We start from the raw sequence: 6656 nt of genomic DNA, 5'->3' as shown, positions 1-6656 counted from the left end.
GTGTAAAGGGACCAAGAATGTTTACACAACTTCCCCAGTCTCTGTTATCTAATATTCCCCTCACTCTGTGAGAGGTGAGCTGTAATTCACCATCCCTGTTTTTTATGATGTTTATCCTATCCTTCCCTCGCTCTAGGATTCATTCTTTAAAAACCCTTGACTGCAACTGCTGGGGGGTCGATCTCCTCTGCCCCTGTGTGGGTGACAAGCTCGGCCTCAGTATGCTGATAATATTTGAATAAACCTCATGTGATATTGCATCAAGAACGGTTTCTCTCAAGTTATTGGGGCGTCGGCTCATCCCAGGACTTGAGCAAGGGTCTCCCCAGAAATGGGGGGTCTTTCATTTGGGAGCTCATCCAGGATTCTGTGGCCACCCCATTTCTTGGAGACCCCTCTTGGAGGTAAGAGTCTGTCTTTGTCTATGTCTTTGTTTGCCAGCTGTGTCTGAATTCTGTATTTTCAGTTACAGTTTGTAGTTGTCTGCGCTTGTGAGAGCAAGAAACTCCTTGTCCAGGATGGAAGGAGGGTTATCAACAGACGTGTCAAGGGATAACCAGCTGCCACCCTGGAAGACGTCCCAGGAAGTTGGAGGGAGCTCCAGTGATGCCTGGAGATTTCCTGTCTGGGTGCCGCGTCAGAGCCTGAATCCCTACTAGAGAGGAGAGATTTTTGAGCCCACTCAGCCATCTGATTCTGTTTCTTGGTGTTGGAAGTCCCGCAGGAGATGGGTCCTGGCTTTGTCTTCATAGTCTTTTTGTGTGTTTTGTTTGTTTCCCTGTACATGACTTGGACAATGGGGCAGACTATTAGTAACTCCCCTTGGACTGAGTCTTGACCATTGGACTGAAATTAAGACTAGGGCTCACAATCTATCTGTAGATGTCAAGAAGGGACCCTGGAGAACTTTCTGCTCGTCTGAATGGCCAACTTTTAATATTGGTTGACCTCCAGAGGGCACACTTGATTTAATTGTAATTTCTGCTGTTAAAGATATTGTTTTACAGAAGAGACCTGGGTCTCATCCTGACAAAGCACCCTACATATTTGTCTGGGAATATCTGGCACAGGATTCCCCATCCTGGTTGAAACCTTGGATTCAAAAGAATGAGCCAGGATCCTGAGTTCTAGCTCTCCGTGACTCAGAAGAAAAACCCAAAGCAAAAATGGCAGATCCTGAACCACAACCCTCGGCTTCTCCTAAGATCTATCCAGAGATTGAAGAGCCTCCAGAATAGCTTAACACACCACCCCCATACTCCCCACTGCCACTCCCTCAGATCCCTCAACAGGGTGCCATTGGAGAAGCAGCGGTGGGACCAGATGCCAGAACCTGAAGCCAAGGAGCCCAGAGCACAGAGGGACCAGACTCAACTACTGCACTGCCCCTATGTACTTATGGCCTCCCACCAGTGTAACCCTGACAGCTGCAGCCCCTTCAATATTGGCCATTTTCCTCTTCTGATCTCTATAATTGGAAGGCAAACTATGCTCCTTTCTCTGAAAACCCCTCGAGCCTGACTAATCTAATGGAATCTCTCATGTTCTCTCATCAGCCCACTTGGGACAATTGTCAGCAGCTTTTACAGGTCCTTTTTACCACTGAGGAAAAGGAAAGAATTCTGCTGGAGGCACAAAAGAATGTGCCTGGGACCAGTGGACAACCAATGCAACTCCAGAATGAAATATATGCAGGCTTGCCCCTGAGTTGACCTAACTGGGGCCCTAACATGTCGGAAGATAGGGAGCGGCTGACAGTTTTTCTCCAGGCTCTGGTGGCAGGTCTAAAAGGGGCTGGCAGGTGCCCCACCAATTTGACCAAGGTAAGACAAATCCTACAAGAGGAAAAGGAACTCCCAGCTGTGTTTTTAGAGCACTTCTTAGAAGCATATAGGTGCTACACCCCCTTTGAGACTACAACAGAGGACCAACAAGTGGCTGTTGCCATGGCCTTTATTGAGCAGTCTGCTTCTGACATTAGGAGAAGGCAACAGTGCCTAGAAGGTCTGCAAACATTGTCTTTGCAAGACTTGGTTAAGGAAGCAGAGAAAGTGTACCATAAGAGAGAGACTGAGGAAGAAAAAAGAGAAAGAGAGAAGAAGGAGGCTGAGGCTAGAGAAGATAGATGAGATAGAAGGCAGGAAAGATATTTAACTAGGATTTTGGCTGCATCCGTAGGCGATAAGGAAGTTTATAGAAAAGGAGGAGGAAATAGACAGGGTATTTTGGCAACACAGGGCCGTGAAGACCTCGGAATTCTGAAGGACCTTCACGACCACCTCTAGATAAGGATCAATGTGCATACTGTAAAGAAAAGGGACACTGGGCAAGAGACTGCCCCAAGAAAAAGACAGACACCAGGCTGCCCAAGATTCTCACCCTAGAGGATGAGGATTAGGGGAGATGGGGCTCAGACCTCCTCCCTGAGCCTAGGGTAACCCTAACTGTGGAGGGGACCCCTACAGATTTCCTTGTTGATACTGGAGCAGAATTTTCAATCCTGAAAGAGCCACTGGGAAAATTAAGAAACAAGAAAACCATAGTAATTGGGGCCACTGGTCAGAAGCCATATTCTTGGACCACTGATAGGAGAGTTGATCTAGGAAGAGGCCAATTAACTCATTCCTTCCTCATCATTCCTGAATGCCCCACCCCGTTATTGGGAAGAGACTTACTATCAAAATTAAAGCCCAAATAAGCTTCTCCTTGGAAGGAACCACAGTCACTTGGCAAGCCCCTACCTCTATAATTTTAGCTCTAAAATTAGAAGAAGAATACAGATTACATGAGCCTCCAGCCCCATTGCGGAAAGTACTGGAAGGGACCTGGTTAGAAAAATATACTCAAGCTTGGACAGAGACTGGGGACATGGGAGAGGCAAAAATGTGCCTCCCATCATCGTGATGCTAAAAGCTGGTGCAACTCATATTGCGGTGCGACAATACCCCATGAGCAAGGAGGTTGGAGAGGGCATCAGGCCTCACATTCAAAGACTCTTGGAACTGGTTGTTCTGGTCCCCTGCCAGTCTCCCTGGAACACTCCGTTGCTGCCAGTTAAAAAGCCAGGCTCTAATGATTATCGACCAGTGCAAGACCTAAGAGAAGCTAAAAAAAAGAGTACAAGATATTCATCCTACTGTCCCTAACTCTTACAACCTGCTCAGTTCTCTCCCCCCTGACAGACAATGGTACATCCTTCTGGACTTGAAGGACACATTCTTTTGCCTGAAACTACATCCCATAAGCCAGGTGATCTTTGCTTCTCAGTGGAGAGATTCAGATTCAGGACAGGCTGGACAGCTAACTTGGATGTGTTTGCCCCAAGGATTCAAAAACTCTCCTACCCTCTTCAATGAGGCCCTCCACTGAGATTTGGCACCATTCAGGTCAGAAAACCCATAAATTTCTCTCATCTAGTACTCTGATGATTTACTTCTTGCTGTCACCACCGAGCAAGAGTACAGACTGGGGACTGAGAGATTACTGGCAGAATTAAGTGAATTAGGGTACAGGTCATCCTCAAAGAAAACTCAGATTTGCCAGACAAGAGTAACCTATTTGGGTTATACTCTCAGGGGAGGGAAGCACTGGCTGACAGAAGCTCAAAAAAAAGACAGTGACTCAAATCCCCACCTCAACAACCCCAAAGCAGGTGAGAGAAATCCTGGGCACTGATGGGTTTTGTAGGCTCTGGATCCCAAGCTTTGCCACTCTGGTAGTCCAGCTCTACCCCCTCACAAAAGAGACTGGGACTTTCTCATGGACCCCCGATCATCAGAGGGCCTTTGAAGAGATCAAAAAGGCCTTACTCAGTGCACCAGCCTTAGCCTTGCCAGACCTGACCAAGCCCTTCACTCTTTATGTAGATGAAAAAGCAGGGATAGAGCGAGGGGTCCTAACCCAATCCCTGGGGCCATGGAAATGACCTGTGGCCTACTTGTCAAAAAAATTAGATCCAGTAGCCAGTGGATGACCATCTTGCCTAAAAGCCATCGCTGCTGTGGCACTACTTCTCAAAGATGCTGACAAACTGACTCTGGGTCAACAAACTATAGTAGTAGCCCCACATGCCCTGGAAAGCATTGTTAGACAACCACCTGACAGCCGGATGACTAATGTCCACATGGCTCATTATCAGAGCCTCTTACTAACTGAAATAGTGCAGTTTGCACCCCCTGCTATCCTGAATTCTGCCACCTTGCAATCAGAGGCCGACGACTCGCTACCAGTGCACAAGTGTATGGACATCCTGGCAGAAGAAATTGGAACTAGGAAAGACCTCACTGACCAGTCATGGCCAGGGTGCCTCAACTGGTACACAGATGGTAGCAGCTTCATGGTTGAAGGTAAGTGAAAAGCAGGGGCAGCAGTGGTCAACTGGAAACAAACCGTCTGGGGCAGCAGCTTGCCTGAAGGAACGTCAACCCAAAAAGCAGAGCTGATCATACTCACCCAAGCCTTGCAACTGGCAGAAGGAAAGAATATTAATATCTACACAGACAGCAGGTATGCTTTCACCACCGCTCACATACATGGGGCAATCTATAGGCAAAGGGGGTTGCTCACATCTGCTGGGAAAGATATTAAAAATAAAGAAGAGATCTTGAGGTTATTAGAAGCCATACACTTGCCCCAAAAAACTGGCCATCATACACTGTTCTGGTCACCAGAACGGCCAAGATGCCATAGCAAAGGGAAATCCGATGGCTGACCTAGCCTCCAAACAGGCAGTCCAAGGAGCTATGATTCTCATGGCTAAAGAGAAAAACAAGGAACCTAAGAACCATTATGAACTCAGAAACACAGGCTTTAACTACACTCCAGAGGATCAGGAACTGATAAACAAACTACCTGAGATATCAGTGTATTCTCCCCATGGAGTGGCAAGGACCCAAGATGGTCACTCAGTCTTACCCACCAAGGAAGGACAACAATATGTAGCTAATTTACGGCTCATGCACCTGGGAACTAAGAAGCTCAAGGAAATTGTTAAGAGCTCAAACTACTATGTTATAAAACTGTCCGATGTTGTCCAGGATATTGTTGATAAATGCAAGGCCTGTGCTCTCACCAGTGCCAGGTACCACAAGAGCACCCCTAGAAAACGGCTAAGAGGTGACAGGCCAGGGGCATACTGGGAAGTGGATTTTACTGAAGTTAAACCAGCCAAATACGGTAATAAATATTTGTTAGTTTTTATAGACACTTTTTCAGGGTGGGTTGAAGCCTTTCCCACTAAGAAGGAGACCACAAATGTTGTGGCAAAGAAGATACTGGAGGAAATCTTCCCAAGATTCAGCATCCCTAAGGTATTCAGATCAGACAATGGCCCTACCTTCGTTGCCCAGGTAAGTCAGGGACTGGCCACTCAATTCAGGGATTGATTGGAAATTACATTGTGCTTATAGACTCCCAGAGTTCAGAACAGGTAGAGAGGATGAATAGAACATTAAAAGAGACCTTAACTAAATTGGCCTTAGAGACTGGTGGGAAAGACTGGACAGCCCTCCTACCCTTTGCTTTGTTCCGAGTACAGAACACCTAGGGAGATTTGAGCTCCTTCACAGGGGACCGTTCCCCTTAATAGAAGCAGGAGGAATGCTTGACCCTGATGCCCCTTTCTCCCAACCCCTACTAGCTCATTTAAAGGTCCTAGAACTGGTCAGAAAGGAAGCCTGGGAACGGCTGAAAGAAACATATGAGACAGAAACCACTGTGGTGCCTCATACATTTCAAATTGGAGAATCCTGTCCTGGTCTGGCACCACCGATCCAGCAACCTTGAATCCAGGTGGAAGGGATCTTACCTGGTGCTCCTGACAAGCCCCACCGCCATCAAAGTTGATGGCATCCCAGCTTGGATCCATGCCTCCCACGTGAAAGCAGCCCCACCTGCAGCCCAAGATGTCTCCTGGAAGTTGGAGCAGTCTGATGATCCTCTTAAGCTATGCTTATGCAGCTTGTGCCTCACTGAAAGCTAGAAACCCCCATCAGCCTATGACTCTTACCTGGCACGTACAATCACAAACTGGGGACATTGTTTGGTCTACCACCAAGGTTGCCCCCACTAGGAACTTGGTGGCCCCCTTTGTTTCCTGAAATTTGCGCTCTAATAGCAGGATTAGACTTTTGGGAGATTCCTGCATTAACTCATGAGGAAATACCCTCGGAAGAAGTGCATTTACAAAAGTGATCTCTTCACCAAGAAGTAGTTCCCAGGGGCCAACACATAGCTGATCGCCCAGGGTGTAAAGATAGACCCACACAGAAAAAACTACAGCAGACCTCCCTTTATGTTTGTCCCAGAGATGGCAGATCTAGGTCGGAGATACATAGGTGTGGAAGACTAGAACATTTTTATTGCAAACAATGGGGACGGGAGACTTCTGGAGATATGCATTGGAATCCCACATCCTCATGGGACTTGATCACTGTCTCCAGGAGAAATAAGGGCTTAGATTCTCTCAATATCACCTTTACAGTTCTAGGGAAGCAGTTTACTGATTGGCCTCAGGGACGTACCTGGGGGCTCAGATTTTACATGCTAGGATGGGACAATGGCTTCACTTTCCACATTCACCTCAGGGTTGAGAGCCCTCCCACCATTCTTACTGGGCTGGGCAAAGTACAGGAGTCTCCTCCCTGACAAGTACTACT

General features: G+C 47.3%; 1 pseudogene; it reads left to right on the top strand.

The window, feature by feature from the left end:
* Window positions 1–518: 518 nt before the first annotated feature.
* Window positions 519–5980, top strand: LOC110306313 (annotated as a pseudogene).
* The last annotated feature ends 676 nt before the right edge of the window (window positions 5981–6656 follow it).

This window comes from Mus caroli, chromosome 11 (assembly GCF_900094665.2).
Source record: "Mus caroli chromosome 11, CAROLI_EIJ_v1.1, whole genome shotgun sequence".
Taxonomy (NCBI): domain Eukaryota; kingdom Metazoa; phylum Chordata; class Mammalia; order Rodentia; family Muridae; genus Mus; species Mus caroli.
Note: the sequence above shows the minus strand (reverse complement) of the source record. Positions and strands in the feature narration are given on the sequence as shown.